Source organism: Zea mays, chromosome 5, assembly GCF_902167145.1.
Source record: "Zea mays cultivar B73 chromosome 5, Zm-B73-REFERENCE-NAM-5.0, whole genome shotgun sequence".
Lineage (NCBI taxonomy): Eukaryota > Viridiplantae > Streptophyta > Magnoliopsida > Poales > Poaceae > Zea > Zea mays.
In genome coordinates, this window is record NC_050100.1 from 110,221,786 (window position 1) to 110,241,918 (window position 20,133).

The following is a 20,133-nucleotide window of genomic DNA, read 5'->3' on the forward strand; positions in this document are numbered from 1 at the left end:
ATGAAATTGGTATGGATTTCATAGTCGGATTGCCTCGCACTCGAGCCGGCTACGATTCTATTTGGGTAGTGGTGGACCGTTTGACCAAGTCAGCCCACTTCATACCTGTCAAGACCAACTACAACAGTGCAGTATTGGCAGAATTGTATATGTCTCGGATCGTTTGTCTTCATGGTGTACCAAAGAAGATAGTGTCAGACAGAGGAACGCAGTTCACCTCTCATTTCTGGCAGCAGTTGCATGAAGCTTTGGGCACGCATCTGAATTTCAGTTCAGCTTATCACCCGCAGACGGATGGCCAGACCGAAAGAACCAATCAAATTCTTGAAGATATGTTGAGAGCCTGTGCGTTGCAGGATCAGTCCGGATGGGACAAGCGATTGCCTTATGCGGAGTTTTCCTATAACAACAGTTATCAGGCCAGTTTGAAGATGTCACCCTTTCAAGCGCTGTATGGAAGGAGTTGCAGAACTCCGTTGCAATGGGATCAGCCTGGAGAGAAGCAGGTGTTTGGGCCAGACATTTTGCTCGAAGCCGAAGAGAACATCAAGATGGTCCGAGAGAATCTGAAGATAGCGCAATCGAGGCAGCGAAGCTATGCAGACACAAGAAGAAGAGAGCTGAGTTTCGAAGTCGGAGACTTTGTTTATCTGAAAGTGTCACCGATCAGAGGAGTCAGAAGATTCGGAGTCAAAGGCAAGCTAGCACCCCGCTACATTGGTCCGTATCAGATTCTTGCGAGACGTGGAGAAGTGGCCTATCAGCTCAGTTTGCCAGAGAATTTGTCTGCTGTGCATAATGTCTTTCATGTGTCTCAGTTGAAGAAGTGCTTGCGTGTGCCAGAAGAGCAGTTGCCAGTGGAAGGTCTTGAGGTCCAGGAGGACTTGACCTATGTTGAGAAGCCAGCTCAGATCCTTGAGGTTGCAGATAGAGTCACCCGAAGGAAGACCGTCAGAATGTGCAAAGTCAGATGGAGTCACCACTCTGAGGAAGAAGCAACCTGGGAGCGTGAAGATGATCTGATGGCTAAGTACCCGGAGCTCTTTGCTAGCCAGCCCTGAATCTCGAGGGCGAGATTCTTTTAAGGGGGATAGGTTTGTAACGCCCCGAATTTTGCAGTTGAATTTTTTCTTTTCTTTACTCGCCAAAATTCGGGCGTTACCTTTTCCTTTTCTTTTTCCCCTCGCTAAACCTTGACCTTTTCCAAAGTTCTAGCGGGATTCGGTTTGGAATTCCCGTACGTATAAAAACCTTAAATACTTTATGTTGTTTGATGCACCATGCCGCCCTTGCATTTCTTTTGATTGCTTTGAAAGCGCAATTGCATTCATGTAGAAAGATCGGATTTCGAAAATGAGGAGAAGATCTTTTCTTTCTTTCTCTCTCTCTTTCTCTCTCTTTTTTTTTCTCTCTCTCCCGCGCCGTGGGCCGACCCCGGCCGGCCCAGGCCCCTGGCGCCCCCCCCTTGGGCCCAATAGGCCCAACCGCCCCCCCCCACCTCCCCTTTTTCCCCCAATTCTTTCTCCCTCCCTCTCATTTTCTCTCATTTTCTCTCCCTCTCCCTAAGCCGCCGCCCCTACCCCTGCCCAACCGCCGCCCTCGGCCGCCCCTGCCGCCGACCGCCCCTCGCCGTCGCGCCCCTCCCCGGTGAGCTCCCCCCTCCCCCTCTCCTCCCTCCCCCATCCCCTCTCCCCTTTCCCCATGGCCGGTTCGGCCGCCTCCCTGCCCGCCCGGTCCGGCCGCCCGCCGCCCAGCCCAGCCGCCCCACGGCCGGCTCGGCCGCGCCGCCCCCTGCCCCGCCGGTTCGGCCGCCCCACGGCCGGCTCGGCCGCCCCCTGCGCCGCCCCCTGCCTCGCCCGGCTCGGCCGCCCCCTGCCCCGCCGGTTCGGCCGCCCCGCCCTCGCCAGCTCGGCCGCCCCTGCGCGCCCCGCCTAGGGCCGGTTCAACCGCCCTAGGGCCGGTTCAACCCCCCCCCTTCTGTTTTTTTTATTTTTTTTATTTTATTTTATTTACTTTCTGTGATCATAATTACTGTATTTTAAGTAGGCTAATCACTGTTTATGCTATGGGAAAATAGGAAGTTTAATTTAAAATTCCGTTATGTTATTGATTCACGTAGTTAATTGTTTACCCTGTGCGATGTTGATCAACTAAAAGTGATTAGGTTTCCATTAGTATATATAAATATGTATAACAGAATTCTTTTGTTAAGAACCAATTGTAATTGATCGTTAGTGCGTAAGGTTTAACCCCCTGCGAGACCTTTCCCGTTTCTTTCTAACCATAACAAATGCGTTATCGAATGTCATACTTGATGCATATTCGCTTTATTTGTTATCTTGTATGGTGTACTGTTCTTTTGTATTAAATATGTGGATGTATGTATGTTTGCGCTCGCATAGAGAACGATCCGGTCGAAGAGCCCGAGGAATTCGCAGGAGAAGCCCCTGAGCAGCAGTCGTTTGGTGGAGGCAAGTGTCCTTTGACCTATCTATGTCCTATTCATTCTTTAATTCACCTCCCGCATTACACATTTATACCTAAGGATTGACTAGCTTTTGTTATCCATGTCCTTGTTTACCTATTTGGGTCGGATTATTACTACTTAGTCTGATGCTATTGCTCAACTCTAATCAATGAACATGATGTGATTATCTATGATACGCTGTTTTCCCGTTCTTCTTTATGATTATACTTGTGGTTTTCAAGGGGACTCGAGCGGTTTCTCGAGTGCCTCTCCGTAAGGACCTGTTCTATGGATGACCGCCCGGGAAAACAGTGCAACCATGAGGGTGGAATGGGGTGCCCTTAGCTGAATAATTAGAGGATCCGGGGTGTAGTTCACTTAGCCGTCGTGCCGTCAATGGGGCTCGGTGTATGCGGCTCGCTCTGCCAAGTTTGGGTTCGCCCCTTGGGGAGGAGTGCGGTGCATTTAGGAAACCTAACGGGTGGCTACAGCCCCGGGGAATCTTTGTAAAGGCTTCGTAGTGAATCCCTGGCCATTCACCTCGGGAGTGAATAAGGGTCTTGCAAGCCCGGGCTAGAGAGGGAATCACGGCTTGTGGGTAAAGTGCACAACCTCTGCAGAGTGTTATGAAACTGATATATCAGCCGTGCTCGCGGTTATGAGCGGCCAAGGGAGCTCCAGTGATTAGTGGTACTTGATCAGAGACATTGTGGTACAGGTGGTTATGAGATTGATGGTTCTGGTTATGATTATGGTATTGGTAAGTGGTATTCTTTCCGTTTGGAAAGGATACATTGGGTTAATAACTTGGGTTAATGTTAAAACCTGGCTTTCTACTAGTAAATAATAATCTGACCAACTAAAAGCAACTGCTTGACTTATCCCCACATAAAGCTAGTCCACTACAGCCAAACAGGATACTTGCTGAGTATGTTGATGTGTACTCACCCTTGCTCTACACACCAAACCCCCCCCCAGGTTGTCAGCATTGCAACCACTGCTCAGGCGAAGATGAAGCTGTGGAAGGAGACTTCCAGGAGTTCCAAGATTACGACGAGTTCTAGGTGTGGGTTAGCGGCAACCCCCAGTCGGCTGCCTGTGAAGGCCGCGTTATCTACGTTTCTTTTCCGCACTTTGATTTATTGTAAGAACTATATGGACGTCTCAGACGTATGATGTAATCGACTATTTCCCTTATTAATACCATTTTGAGCACTGTGTGATGATGTCCATATTATGTAACTGCTGTGTACGTGAATAACTGATCCTGGCACGTACATGGTTCGCATTCGGTTTGCCTTCTAAAACCGGGTGTGACAAGATACGGCCTAGGGAGGAAGATCTTCGGGTGCCAAAACAGGTGTGTCATACTGAGCATAACACGACAAAAGCCATGCCATGGCATGTCAAACGTCCGAGTCTCGAGCTCAACTTTTTCCAGTGGGTGCCCTAAGTGGTATTGCACATTTTTGGTATAGAACCCAAGTGGTTTTGGCGCCATTTTTGAAGTGAACACGGCTGATCTTTGATTTAGGGTTAAAAATGGGACTTTTCCACTTGGAGGTTTGAAATGGGGTTTCCTTAGGGGCCTTTTTGTAATATTTCCCTCCCCTAATTGATGGTTATAATGTTGCTTAGGGTTTGGGTAAAGATTACCCATGTTTTGCACATTTGCTCACTCTCTTTCCCCTCTTATCCATGGCTTTGGGAGATAGGGTTTAAGAGAGGCCTAGGGTTCTTTCCCCCTCTACCAAGGTGATAGTTGCACACAATTAGAGTAATGCCCTTGGTCATTCCCCACTCTTGGTAAAAACTTAGTTTCCAAAGCCCCTTATACTTTTGCTCCTTAAGTTCTTCCACATGTGATCATAGTCTTGAGTGCCAAGGTGTGCCCCAGCCATGGCAACACCTGGGGTGTTACATATATTGCATGGCTCCGCCTCGTTAAAAATCTCACCCCCCGGGAGGAAAAGAGTGCGGGCCGAAATAATAATGTTTGGTGAATTACAAGGGTGTGATGGCCCTGAGGATTCAAACAAAAAATTTGCGGAGATTATCTATATTCCAGGAATGCTCCAGGTCTTCGCCAGATTGCATTGTTTGCCTGTATGCGCTGGGAGCCGACTTCTCTTGATGATGAATGGTCCTTCCCACTTTGGCTCCATCTTACCCCGTGACTCTATCCGGGTTGTTCGGACGAGTACGAGGTCCCCTTCGTTGAATTCTCTTGGGACGACTGCGTGGTCGCGCCAGGACTTCGTTTGGGCTTGGTATTTGTTGAGGGCCTACAGGGCGAAGACACGGTCTCCGTTGATGAGATCTTTGGAGGTTAGCTCGTCTACGTCGGGTACGGCTGAAGCGCTTGTCCGTGGGGATCCATGTTTGATTTCCTGCGGGGTCATGGCCTCCGATCCGTATAGCAGGCGAAAAGGAGTGAATCCGGTCGCCCGACACTCGGTCGTGTTCAGCGCCCAGACTGCTTCAGGTAGCAGGTCAGCCCATTTACCCTTCTTGTCGTCGAGAAGCATTTTCTTGATCGCCGTGAAAATTTTGCCGTTGGCACGCTCCACGACGCTGTTGGATTGAGGGTGATAAACTGAGGCGAAGGTAAGCTTGGTGCCAATGGAGAAGCAGAAGTCCCTGAAGTCTTGGCTGTCAAATTGTTTGCCATTGTCAACTGTGAGCTCGGACGGGACTCCGAATCGGCAAACAATGTTTTGCCAGAAGAATTTTTGGGCAGTCTTCGATGTTATCGTGGACACTGCTCTTGCCTCGATCCACTTGGTAAAATACTCGACGGCGACGAAGGTGAACTTGAGGTTCCCTTGGGCCATGGGTAGTGGCCCAACAATGTCTAGGCCCCAGCGCCGAAGGGGCCACGTGTGGGCGATTAGCTTTGTGAACTGTGAAGGGTTTCCCGAGCGTGGAGAAAACTTCTAGCAGGCTTCGCACGACCTCGTCACCCGATTCGTGGCACAGATCATAGCAGGCCAGTAGAAGCCTTGACAGATCACTTTAGCAGCTAGGGCCCTTGGCCCCGCATGAGAGCCACAAGTTCCGCTATGGACTTCGTGCAGGATCTGGACGCCTTCGGTCTCAGTGACACATTTAAGCATGGGTTGACTGAGCCCCTCCTTGTAAAGTTGTCCCTCAATGAGTGCGAAGTCCTGGCTTCAGTGTTTGAGGCGCTTGGCCTCGTTGATATCGCTTGGATGGTAATATCCCTGCAGGAACTGGGTTATTGGTGCCCGCAAGTCTTCGGTCATGATGAGGTTGACTATGCGGTGGCCCTCAGCGTCGTTGGTTATTTGGAGGCCCTCTGGGCAGTGGACGGCTGGCGTGCCGATGACGTGGTAGAATACGTCGGAGGGCAAGGCCTCGCCTCTGGCTGCTGCTTTGGCCAACGCATCAGCCTCCTCGTTCTTGGCACGGTCTACATGTTGCAAGGTAAAGCCCTTAAATTATCTCTCAAGACTGCGGACAACCGTGAGATACTGCATGAGTGCGGGGTCCTTTGCTGCGTAATCTTTCTCAACCTGGCTGACAACTACTTTGGAGTCTGTTTTAATTATGCATGTAGTGACACCAAGCGCTCGTAGCTTGCGAAGGCGGAGGATGACAACTTCGTACTCTGCTACATTGTTGGTGCATCTGTCGGACTCCAAAGCAAAGCTGAGACGTGCCGTGTATCTGTGTTTGACCCCTGTGGGTGATGTGATGACTGCAGCTACGCCTGCCCCCGCATGGCACCATGCATCGTCGCAATGGATGGTCCACACCTTCTCTGCAAGCTCGTCCGGCTGCGTTATTGGCCTTGTCCAGTCAATGATGAAGTCTGCCAGGACTTGTGACTTGATGGCTATCCTAGGCTCGAAGGTAATGTGGTAGCCGGAGAGCTCGACTGCCCATTTGGCGATCCGGACAGATGCCTCCGGATTTCTGAATAATTCACCGAGTCCTCTGTCCGAGGTGACCCGCACCTTGAATGCTTCAAAATAGTGGCGCAATTTGCGCGATGCCATAACGACTGCGTAGGCAATTTTCTCCAGCTCCGTCATGTTGCATTTGGAAGTCGTGAGGACTTCGGAGATGTAATAAACTGGACACTGCCGAGTTGTGCCCTCTCTGGCCTGCTCTTGGACCAACGCTGCGCTGACTGCGTGTGGCGAAGCTGCGACGTAGAGCAATAGGGGTAGCGAGGGGTTGGGGCTGGTGAGGATTGCCAGCTCTGACAGGTGCTGCTTTAGTGATGCGAAGGCCGCCGCTTGCTCTGGTCCCCATGCAAAGTCCTTTGTGCCGCGTAGCGTTTTGAGGAAAGGTAGGCTTCGCTCTGCGAACTTAGAAATGAATTTGTTGAGGGTGGCCAATCTGCCTGTCAGTCGTTGGATGTCTCTGGCTGACTACGGGGGCGTCATGTTGATGATAGCCTGGATTTTGGTCGGGTTGGCTTCGATCCCGTGCTGCGACACCAGGTAGCCCAGTATCTTCCCCTGGCGAACGCCGAAGACACACTTTTCGGGGTTTAGGCGAAGTTGTGCGTCCCGCATGTTCGCGAATGTTTCTGCGAGGTCGGCCAGATGGTCCTCTTTGCTTTTGCTGGCGACGACGATGTCGTCCACATATGTAAATATGTTCCTGCCGACTTGGCTCTCGAGCATTGTCTTGGTGAGGCGAAAGAATGTGGACCCAGCGTTCTTTAGTCCCTCCGGCATTCTGATGAAGCAATATGTGCCGAAGGGTGTGATGAAACTGGTGCTGGCCTTGTATTCCTCCTTCATATATATTTGGTGATAGCCAGAGAAGCAGTCAAGGAGTGACATGACTTCGCACCTGGCCGCACTATCGACGATCTTATCGATCCAAGGCAGCGGGAAATTATCCTTGGGGCAGGCCTTGTTGAGGCTGGTGAAATCAATGCACATCCGCCATTTGCCGCTCTTCTTTTGCACCATGACTACGTTAGCGAACCACGTAGGGTAGGTAACTGGTTCGATGAAGTTGGCCTCAAGCAGGCGGTGTACTTCGGCTTTGGCGGCTTCTGTTTTCTCATCAGACATTTTGCGCAGCCTCTGCTTCTTCGGACTCACCGAAGGGTCGATGCCCAAGCTGTGCTCGATGATAGTGCGACTGACTCCGACCAGGTCGAGGGCGGACCAGGCGAAGACGTCCTTATTTTTGGAAAGACAGGAGATGAGTCTCTCCTCGTCTTGCGAAGCAAGGTCTTCGCTTATGATGACCGTTTGCTTGGACATTGCCTGGTCAAGGGGGACTGTCTTCGTCCCATAGTTGCTCTGCAGCTGTGCCTTTTCACGCTCGTTGGCGGTTGGGCAGGTAGCCTCGAGGACCTCGCGCTGTGCCATGAGGCAGTGTACGTTCCTTTGCCCTGGAATGAAGTCTCTTTCTATGTTGCACGCGGCCTGCTGGTTGCCATAGACTGTGATCGCGCCCTGCGGACCCAGGATTTTCATGCACAGGTAAAGTCCATGGATGGCTGCCTCAAACTTGTTGATGGAGCCCCGACCCATTATGGCATTGTACGGGTACACCATGTCGACGATGTCGAAAGTGACCTGCTCACTTCGCGCATTGGGTGCTGCACCGAAGGACAGGGGTAGCTCTATCTTGCCCACAGGAAAGGTGCCCTTGCCGCCGAAGCCATATAGGGGGTTATCCAAAGGTTTAAGCAAGCTGTGGCTGATGCCCATGCGGTCGAAGGCGTGGAGGAAAATGATGTCCGCCTGGCTGCCATTGTCAACTAAGACTTTGTGCAGGTCCCAGCCTGCCACGTTGCAGTTGATGACCATGGCGTCCATGTGGGGTGCGTTGCGTAGGTCGACATCTCTGGCATCGAAGGTCAATGGCACGTGGGACCACTTCGTTTGCACGACTAGACCGGTGACGGCGACGTGGTTGATGCTGCGGTAGTGGTCCCTGTTCTGTCGCTTCATGTCGAAGTCGACGTTGGACCCCCCAGTGATCATGTGAATGACTCCGCGATACGGCTGATCAGCGAAGTCTTCTTGTTTTGGTGCTTGGGGATGGTTTGGGTGGTGGATGATTGGCTGATGCGGGTGCGGAGGTGGGAGTGGGGGTGGTACGATTTGTACCTCCTGGTGGTGTTGGTATGCGTGGTTAGGTGGATGCAGAGCGGGGCCGTGGTTGTATGGTTGTGGGGGATGTTGATATGTGTGCGCAACAACTCATGGGTTATCGGCTGGTTGCTCCCGAGACATCCAGTCCCAGGTGGCCTTCGTTTCCGGGCAGTCCCTGGTTGAGTGTGCGCAGTCTTTGCCGTGAAACAGGTAGTAAAATCTGCGCGGCTGCTGCGCCCGTCCTCGGCCCCGACCACGAGTTCCGTTACCGCGGCCCTGGGGGGATAATCTTGGCGGCGAGGGGCCTCACCAGCGGGGTGCTGGTTGGCGATGTTATGCACCTGCTGCTGACTGCGGCTGTCCCGACCGGAGTCTGACTGTGAAGGTCTTGTCTACGTTCGGCTGGACTGTAGAGGGTCCTTGGGTTTCCTCTGGGACTCGACCTTGTGCTAGTGGAGCTCTTCGAATTTGGCATATTTTTCGAACAGTTGATAGAGCTCCTGGAGGTTCTTGGGTGGATCCCTGATGCAGTGGCTGTAACGGACGCTAGCCCGAAGGCCACTGATGGCGTAGTGAATGGCAATTTGGTCATCAACCAAAGGCAGTTGTGACTTGAGAGTCAGAAACATGCAGTAGTACTCCCACAGAGTTTCTTTCTCCAGCTGCTTGTAGAGTGACAATTCGGCCAAGGCATTGGTGTCTAGGCGGTATCCTTGGAAGTTGAGCAGAAATTTGTCCCAGAGACTTCTCCAGAAGTCGATGGACAGCGGGGGCAACCTGGTGTACCAGGTTAGAGCCGGACCTTCGAGGGCGATGATGAATGACTTGGCCATCGTGGCGTCGTCCCCTCCGGATGATGCAACGGCGACTTGATAGCTCATGATATACTGTGCTGGGTCGGTGCTGCCATTGTACTTGGGGTAGGTCCCTGCCCTAAAGTTGGCGGACCATGGTGACACTTGCAGGTGTGGTGCTAGAGGACTCCGCTCATCAAGGTAGTTGACACCTTGGAATGCTGTGGCGTGCGGGATGACGGGTCCGCGCTGAGGAATGAATAGGTCTTCGATTGGCGCGCACTGTTGGAGGGGTGGGCCATGTTGCAGATCATGTTGGCCTTCGCGCTGCATGAGCGCAATCTCTTGCTCAAGCTCCTGATCCCTCTGCTCCTCGTCACATATCATCTGGCGTACTTTGGCCTGCGCGGAGACACGTTGGCGCTTGGCCTCGAGGATCTCTTTCTGCTTCTGGAGGTTACGGTTCTTGATGTGCAAGGCCCGCAGCTGTAGCTGTTCCTCTGCTGAAACGCCGATGACTTCACCATCCTCAGTGGCGTCCTCGCCCTCTAGTGGAGCGAAGCCTAGGGGTGGTTGCGGTTGTCCTCCGGAGCTGCAGGTGCGGAGGGTGCCTTCGGGTGTAGGTTGATCATTGCGCTGTCTCTTGCTGAGTGCGTCGTCTTTGCAGGATTCTTGGTGGGTGGTGTCTGCAAGGGCCTTGCCCTTTTTCTCGGCCAGCAGCGCTGCCTTCGCTGCTTCGTCAACGGATGGGGCTGCCTTTGAGCTAGCTCTCTTGGGTGCCATCGCGGGTGGTTTTTTCGTAGCACAAACGGTAGGTGCCAAATGTTGGAACTTGCTCTCCTGGGCAAGTTGATCCAACGGGGGAATGAAAGAAACATGAACAAGGTTTGGCAATAGCTATGTTAATCTTGCCTCTCAAGGGCACTGTACGGGGGTATCTATAGGTGCCTGAGTGCCCAACGTCTCAATGTAAGGACGCATGTACCCTCAGGCACCTGGTCTATCCCCGGAATATTCCTATAATGGAGGGTTATAGACTGTCATTATAGAAAAGCTATTACAAATTGGGCCCGTAACACACTTCTCCATGCGGGGCCTGTTACAATGGGCCGAATCCCACGTGGACCTCTAAGTCGAGTGAGGACGTGGGACGGGGCGACGTCATCATAGGCCTTCGTCTTGTAGTGTAGAAGACGAAGGGTGGACCTCGCCGGTCGTTCTGCTTCCTACTGGCGCAGCGAGATGGACGAAGGCTGGAGCGAAGGGTAGCGTCTTCGTCTTCGCCCCAACACCCATTTCTCGGCCACCGTTCACCCAGACATCAGAATAAAACTTCCCGCCCACCAAAGTGGCTTCGGCCGAGGGGTCCTTCATGTTGTTTGTGGAGAAGGCGGCTTCGGTCTTGGCTGCAGCTTTAGCATGGTCACAACCAGCCTTCTCCAGAATTGCCACAACCCCTCGGATGCCGGCGAAGGCACAAATGCCCCGTGATCACTAAGGATTTCTTCAAAGGCTTCGACTTCTTCACCTATGCAATCGATGACTCCTTCCGGGTCACCTCGAATGAACTTTTCTTCTTAAGAGTATGCCCCACCTTAGCAAAGCTGATCTTCAGTTTTCTTACGCAATCCAAGGATTTCTCAAAGCATCTCTCCTTGGATTCACGAAGCTCCCCAACATTTTTTGTTGTCCGGGAGAAAGTATAGAAAATCATCTTCATTGGTGCCATTGTACACCAGGGCCCCCTTCGGGTACTTCAATTCTCGGGCGTAGTGTTTGGCTTCCGCGATTTCTTCTTCAGACAACCTTTTACCTGAAGCATGTCGTATAATAAAGTCAAGATCTTCGGAGGGTGCTTCGGGAGTAGGAGATTTAACTTTTTCGAGCGCGTCTTTCTTCTCTAGAGCCAAGCCAGCATCTGAAGGTTCTTGTCCAGTTCTCTGCTCAGTTCCAGCAGGCTCTGCCTTAGTGGGCACTTGAGAGCACCTAGAGGGGGGGGGTGAATAGGTGATCCTGTAAAAACTTAAACTTATAGCCACAAAACTTAGATTAAGCGTTAGCACAGTAATTGCCAAGTGGCTAGAGAGAACTCAAAACACGATAACCACAAGAAAGCAATCACAGAGTTGACACGGTGGTTATCCCGTGGTTCGGCCAAGTACAAAACTTGCCTACTCCACGTTGTGGCGTCCCAACGGACGAGAGTTGCACTCAACTCCTCTCAAGTGATCCAATGATCAACTTGAATACCACGGTGTTTTTTCTTTCCTTTGATCTTTTCCCGTTTGCGAGGAATCTCCACAACTTGGAGTCTCTCGCCCTTACAATTGAGTTCACAAAGAAATACGGAGTAAGGTGGGAATGAGCAACGCACACAAGACTCGAAAATCAGGGCAACAACACGCACACAAGTCGCAACAAGAGCTCGCAATGCAACACAAAGAGTTCACAACTCCACAAGAGCTCTATATGCTATCACAATGAAACGAATGCGTGAGATTGATGTCTTGGTGCTTAGAAGAGTTGTAGGAATGCTTGGTGTACTCCTCCATGCGACAAGGGGTCCCTTTTATAGCCCCAAGGCAGCTAGGAGCCGTTGGGAACAAATCTGGAAGGCCATCTTTGCCTTCTGTCTCGTGGCGCACCGGACAGTCCGGTGCACACCGGACACTGTCCGGTGCCCGATTTGTTTCCATAGACAGCGCATCCGACCGTTGCTGTCTGAGTCAGATCTGCGCACCGTTGGCGCACCGGACATGTCCGGTGCACACCGGACAGTCTGGTGCCCCTCCTCGACCGTTGGCTCGGCCACGTGTCGCACGCCGATCGCGCGGCCGACCGTTGGCCCGGCCGACCGTTGGCTCACCGGACAGTCCGGTGCACACCGGACAGTCCGGTGAATTTTAGCCGAAGTCGCCGGAGAAAAACCCGAGAGCGACTGGTTTGCTCCGCGCTGGTCTGGCGCACCGGACACTGTCCGGTGCACACCGGACAGTCCGGTGCCCCAGCCCGAAACAGCCTTTGGCTGTACACAGCCACTCTCCACTTCTTTTCCTTTCTTCTTCTTCCTGTTTCTAACACTTAGACAAGATATTAGTACACAAAACCAATGTACTAAGGCTTAGAAACATACCTTTACTTGTGATTTGCACTTTGTTCAACCATGGGCACATTTTCACATTTAAGCACTTGTGTTTACACTCAATCACCAAAATACTTAGAAATGGCCCAAAGGCACATTTCCCTTTCAATCTCCCCCTTTTTGGTGATTTATGCCAACACAACATAAAGCAACTAGAACAAGTGCAAAATCACTTCAAATAAAAACTAACTTTGAGTTTTATCCAATTTTGGCATATATGGATCATCTTTTGCCACCACTTGGTTTGTTTTTTTTTTTTGCAAATCAAACTCAAATCTCTATTTCTATGTCAAACACATATGTTGAGGCATAAAGAGAGTCATTCCAAAAGAGATTGATCAAAGATTTCAAAAAACTCCCCCTATCAACACTTCTCCCCACAAGAAGCCAACTTTTGACAATAGAGACAATAAGAGACAATAAAAGCTTTTGACAAAACAAAAACTCTATTCTACTATTTTCAAAATCTCTCAAGTGGTAGCTGATCCATTTATTGCTTTGGCCTTTATTTTCTCCCCCTTTGGCATCAAGCACCAAAACGGGATCAATCTTGGCCCTTTAATCCCATTGCCTCACCAAAATCTTCAATTAAGAGCAAATGGCAATAAGAGGTCATGAGATGGACTTGGAATAAGTTACCCTCTCATCGGAGTGCAGTGGAAGTCTTTCATGGTCCAAGTCCACCTTTTCCCTTTCAATCCTCCTTCGAGACTAAATCAACAAACTCAAGCACACGGTTAGTCTCAAAGGGTCAAGTTGTAACACATCTCCCCCTAAACATGTGCAGCACTTTGCAACGGACTTGTGAGGTCCAGGGAGTGTTTGTACAACTTGAGCACCACAATAAGCAACAAAATGCAAAATGGAACATGATCAAAAGCATAAATACATGTATGCTACAATTCAATCCAGGTTCCGCGAATCTATGACATTTAGCTCACTACGCAGCCTGCAAAAGGTCTTCTCATCTAGAGGCTTGGTAAAGATATCGGCTAGCTGGTCCTCGGTGCTAACATGAAACACTTCGATATCCCCCTTTTGCTGGTGGTCTCTCAGAAAGTGATGCCGGATGTCTATGTGCTTTGTGCGGCTGTGTTCAACAGGATTTTCCGCCATGCGGATAGCACTCTCATTATCACATAGGAGTGGGACTTTGCTCAGATTGTAGCCAAAGTCCTGGAGGGTTTGCCTCATCCAAAGTAGTTGCGCGCAACACTGTCCTGCGGCAACATACTCGGCCTCAGCGGTGGATAGGGCAACGGAAGTTTGTTTCTTAGAATTCCATGACACCAGGGACCTTCCTAAGAATTGGCACGTCCCCGATGTACTCTTCCTATCGACCTTACATCCAGCATAGTCGGAGTCTGAGTATCCAACTAAGTCAAAGGTAGACCCCTTTGGATACCAGAGCCCGAAGCAAGGCGTAGCAACCAAATATCTAAGAATTCGCTTCACCGCCACTAAGTGACATTCCTTAGGATCGGATTGAAATCTAGCACACATGCATACGCTAAGCATAATGTCCGGTCTACTAGCACATAAATAAAGTAAAGACCCTATCATTGACCGGTATGCTTTTTGATCAACGGACTTACCTCCTTTGTTGAGGTCAGTATGTCCGTCGGTTCCCATCGGCGTCTTTGCGGGCTTGGCGTCCTTCATCCCAAACCTCTTTAGCAAGTCTTGCGTGTACTTCGTTTGGGAGATGAAGGTGCCGTCTTTGAGTTGCTTCACTTGGAACCCAAGGAAGTAGTTCAACTCGCCCATCATCGACATCTCGAATTTCTGCGTCATTACCCTGCTAAACTCTTCACAAGACTTTTGGTTAGTAGAACCAAATATTATGTCATCGACATAAATTTGGCACACAAACAAATCACCATCACATGTCTTTGTGAAAAGAGTTGGATCGGCTTTCCCAACCTTGAAAGCATTAACAATTAGAAAGTCTCTAAGGCATTCATACCATGCTCTTGGGGCTTGCTTAAGTCCATAGAGCGCCTTAGAGAGCTTACACACATGGTCGGGGTACCGATCATCCTCGAAGCCAGGGGGTTGCTCCACGTACACCTCCTCCTTGATTGGCCCGTTGAGGAAAGCGCTCTTCACATCCATTTGGTACAACCTGAAAGAATGGTGAGCGGCATATGCTAGCAAGATACGAATTGACTCTAGCCTAGCCACAGGAGCAAAAGTCTCCTCAAAGTCCAAACCTGCGACTTGGGCATAACCTTTTGCCACAAGTCGAGCCTTGTTCCTCGTCACCACCCCGTGCTCGTCCTGTTTGTTGCGGAACACCCACTTGGTTCCCACAACATTTTGCTTCGGACGAGGCACCAGTGTCCAAACTTCATTGCGCTTGAAGTTGTTGAGCTCCTCCTGCATGGCCAACACCCAGTCCGGATCTAGCAAGGCCTCCTCTACCATGAAAGGCTCAATAGAAGAGACAAAGGAGTAATGCTCACAAAAATTAACTAATCGAGATCGAGTAGTTACTCCCTTGCTAATGTCAGCAAGAATTTGGTCGACCGGATGATCCCTTTGAATCATCGCTCGAACTTGGGTTGGAGGTGCCGGTTGCGCTTCTTCCTCCATCACTTGATCACCTTGTGCTCCCCCTTGATCAATCGCCTCCACTTGAGGTACCTGTACGTCACCTTCGGTTGGGGAATGCACCATAGTTGAGGAAGAAGGTTGATCTCGTTCATCTTGTTCCTGTGGCCGCACTTCTCCAATCGCCATGGTGCGCATAGCGGCCGTTGGAACATCTTCTTCATCTACATCATCAAGATCAACAACTTGCTCTCTTGGAGAGCCATTAGTCTCATCAAATACAACGTCGCTAGAGACTTCAACCAAACCTGATGATTTGTTGAAGACTCTATACGCCTTTGTATTTGAGTCATAACCTAACAAAAACCCTTCTACAGCTTTGGGAGCAAACTTAGAATTTCTACCCTTCTTCACTAGAATGTAGCACTTGCTCCCAAATACACGAAAGTACGATACATTGGGTTTGTTACCGGTTAGAAGTTCATACGACGTCTTCTTGAGGAGGCGGTGAAGGTAGACCCTGTTGATGGCGTGGCAAGCCGTGTTCACGGCTTCCGACCAAAAACGCTCGGGGGTCTTGAACTCTCCAAGCATAGTCCTCGCCATGTCGAATAGCGTCCTGTTCTTCCTCTCTACCACACCATTTTGCTGTGGTGTGTAGGGAGCGGAGAACTCATGCTTGATCCCTTCCTCCTCAAGGAACTCCTCCACTTGAAGGTTCTTGAACTCGGACCCGTTGTCGCTCCTTATCTTCTTCACTTTGAGCTCAAACTCATTTTGAGCTCTCGTGAGGAAGCGCTTGAGGGTCCCTTGGGTTTCAGACTTATCCTGCAAAAAGAACACCCAAGTGAAGCGGGAAAAGTCATCAACAATAACTAGACCATACTTACTCCCTCCTATGCTCAGATAGGCGACGGGTCCGAAGAGATCCATATGCAGCAACTCCAGGGGTCTTGAAGTGGTCATCACATTCTTGCTGTGATGCGCTCCTCCCACTTGTTTACCTGCTTGACAAGCTGCACAAGGTCTATCTTTTTCGAAATGCACGTTAGTCAAACCTATCACATGTTCTCCCTTTAGAAGCTTGTGAAGGTTCTTCATCCCTACATGTGCTAAGCGGCGATGCCACAGCCAGCCCATGCTAGTCTTAGCTATTAAGCATGCATCTAGACCGGCCTCTTCTTTTGCAAAATCAACTAAATAAAGTTTGCCGTCTAACACACCCTTAAAAGCTAGTGAACCATCACTTCTTCTAAAGACAGACACATCTACATTTGTAAAAAGACAATTATATCCCATATTGCATAATTGACTTACAGATAATAAATTATATCCCAAAGACTCAACTAAAAACACATTAGAAATTGAGTGCTCATTAGAGATTGCAATATTACCTAACCCTTTTACCTTGCCTTGATTCCCATCACCGAATATAATTGAATCTTGGGAATCCTTATTCTTGACGTAGGAAGTGAACATCTTCTTCTCCCCCGTCATATGGTTTGTGCATCCGCTGTCGATAATCCAGCTTGAACCCCCGGATGCATAAACCTGCAAGGCAATTTTAGGCTTGGGACTTAGGTACCCAACTCATGTTGGGTCCTACAAGGTTAGTGCAAATATCCTTAGGGACCCAAATGCAAGTTTTGTCTCCCTTGCATTTTGCCCCTAACTTCCTAGCAACAATTTTCTTATCCTTTCTACAAATAACAAAGGAAGCATTTAAAGCACAATAAATTGTAGAAGGTTCATTCACTACTTTCCTAGGAGCATGAATAACATTCTTTCTAGGCATAGCATTTTTCCTAGACATATTTCTACCATGCGTAAAGGAAAAACTATGAGCATCGAAATCATCATAAGCATTATAACCCCTATAAGCACTTCTATCATGATACAAAAAAGCATGGTTCTTTTTAGTGCTACTAGCCATAGGAGCCTTCCCTTTCTCCTTGGCGGAGATAGGAGCCTTATGGCTTGTCAAGTTCTTGACTTCTCTCTTGAAGCCAAGCCCATCCTTAATTGAGGGGTGTCTACCAACCGTGTAGGCATCCCGAGCAAATTTTAGTTTATCAAAATTACTCTTGCTAGTCTTAAGTTGAGCATTAAGACTAGCTAATTCATCATTCAATTTTGAAATAGAAACTAAGTGTTCGCTACAAGCATTAATATCAATATCCTTACACCTAGTGCAAATTTCAACATATTCAACACAAGAGTTGGATTTATTTGCTTCTACTAGTTTAGCATTTAAATCATCGTTTATGCTCTTTAAGTTAGAAATAGAATCATGGCATGTTGACACTTCACAAGCAAGCATTTCATTTCTCTTAATTTCTAATGCAAGGGATTTTTGAGCCTCTACAAACTTATCATGTTCTTCATATAACAAATCCTCTTGCTTTTCTAAAAGTATATTCTTTTCATTCAAGGCATCAATTAATTCATTAATTTTGTCTATCTTAGATCTATCTAAGCCCTTGAACAAACATGAATAATCTACTTCATCCTCATCACTAGATTCGTCCTCACTTGAAGAAGCATAAGTAGAGTTGCGAGTACATACCTTCTTCTCCCTTGCCATAAGGCATGTGTGACGCTCGTTGGGGAAGAGGGTTGATTTGTTGAAGGCGGTGGCGGCGAGTCCTTCATTGTCGGAGTCGGAAGAGGAGCAATCCGAGTCCCACTCCTTGCCTAGATGCGCCTCGCCCTTTGCCTTCTTGTAATGCTTCTTCTTCTCCCTTTTGTTCCCCTTTTCCTGGTCACTTTCATTATCAGGACAGTTAGCAATAAAATGACCAAGCTTACCGCATTTGAAGCATGATCGCTTCCCCTTGGTCTTAGTCTTGCTCGGCTGTCCATTGCGACCCTTTAGCACCGTCTTGAATCTCTTGATAATGAGGGCCATTTCTTCATCATTAAGACCGGCCGCCTCAATTTGCGCCACCTTGCTGGATAGCGCCCCCTTGTTCCTTGTGGCTTTGAGAGCAAAAGGTTGCGGCTCGTTGATCGGTCCATTCAAGGCGTCGTCCACATACCTTGCCTCCTTGATCATCATTCGCCCGCTGACGAATTTTCCTAGGACTTCTTCGGGCGACATTTTGGTGTACCTGGGATTCTCACGAATATTATTCACCAAATGAGGATCAAGAACGGTAAAGGACCTGAGCATTAGTCGGACGACGTCGTGGTCCGTCCATCGCGTGCTTCCGTAGCTCCTTATTTTGTTGATAAGGGTCTTGAGCCGGTTGTATGTCTGAGTTGGCTCCTCGCCCCTTATCATCGTGAACCTTCCAAGCTCGCCTTCCACCAACTCCGTTTTGGTGAGCAAGGTAACGTCATTCCCTTCATGAGAGATCTTGAGGGTGTCCCAGATCTGCTTGGCGTTATCCAAGCCGCTCACTTTGTTATATTCATCCCTGCACAATGAGGCTAGAAGAACGGTGGTAGCTTGTGCATTCTTATGGATTTGCTCATTAATGAATGAAGGGCTATCCGAGCTATCAAATTTCATTCCACTTTCCACAATCTCCCAAATGCTTGGATGGAGAGAAAATAGGTGAGTACGCATTTTGTGATTCCAAAATCCGTAGTCCTCTCCATCAAAGTGAGGAGGCTTGCCAAGTGGAATGGGGAGCAAATGAGCATTTGAGCTATATGGAATGCGCGAATAATCAAAAGAAAAGTTTGAGTTAACCGTCTTTTGTTTGTCGTGGTCGTCGTCCTTTTGAGAAGAAGAGGACTCGTCGCTGTCGTAGTAGACGATCTCCTTGATGCGCCTTGTCTTCTTCTTCTTCCCATCTTTGTGCCTGTGGCTCGAGCCCGAGTCATTGGACTTGTCATCCCTTGGCTCGTTCACGAAGGACTCCTTCTCCTTGTCGTTGATCACAATTCCCTTCCCCTTAGGATCCATCTCTTTGGGCGGTCAGTCCCTTTCTTGAAGAGAACGACTCTGATACCAATTGAGAGCACCTAGAGGGGGGGGGGGTGAATAGGTGATCCTGTAAAAACTTAAACTTATAGCCACAAAACTTAGATTAAGCGTTAGCACAGTAATTGCCAAGTGGCTAGAGAGAACTCAAAACACAATAACCACAAGAAAGCAATCACAGAGTTGACACGGTGGTTATCCCGTGGTTCGGCCAAGTACAAAACTTGCCTACTCCACGTTGTGGCGTCCCAACGGACGAGAGTTGCACTCAACTCCTCTCAAGTGATCCAATGATCAACTTGAATACCACGGTGTTTTTTCTTTCCTTTGATCTTTTCCCGTTTGCGAGGAATCTCCACAACTTGGAGTCTCTCGCCCTTACAATTGAGTTCACAAAGAAATACGGAGTAAGGTGGGAATGAGCAACGCACACAAGACTCAAAAATCAGAGCAACAACACGCACACAAGTCGCAACAAGAGCTCGCAATGCAACACAAAGAGTTCACAACTCCACAAGAGCTCTATATGCTATCACAATGAAACGAATGCGTGAGATTGATGTCTTGGTGCTTAGAAGAGTTGTAGGAATGCTTGGTGTACTCCTCCATGCGACAAGGGGTCCCTTTTATAGCCCCAAGGCAGCTAGGAGCCGTTGGGAACAAATCTGGAAGGCCATCTTTGCCTTCTGTCTCGTGGCGCACCGGACAGTCCGGTGCACACCGAACACTGTCCGGTGCCCGATTTGTTTCCATAGACAGCGCATCCGACCGTTGCTGTCTGAGTCAGATCTGCGCACCATTGGCGCACCGGACAGTCCGGTGCCCCTCCTCGACCGTTGGCTCGGCCACGTGTCGCACGCCGATCGCGCGGCCGACCGTTGGCCCGGCCGACCGTTGGCTCACCGGACAGTCCGGTGCACACCGGACAGTCCGGTGAATTTTAGCCGAAGTCGCCGGAGAAAAACCCGAGAGCGACTGGTTTGCTCCGCGCTGGTCTGGCGCACCGGACACTGTCCGGTGCACACCGGACAGTCCGGTGCCCCAGCCCGAAACAGCCTTTGGCTGTACACAGCCACTCTCCACTTCTTTTCCTTTCTTCTTCTTCCTGTTTCTAACACTTAGACAAGATATTAGTACACAAAACCAATGTACTA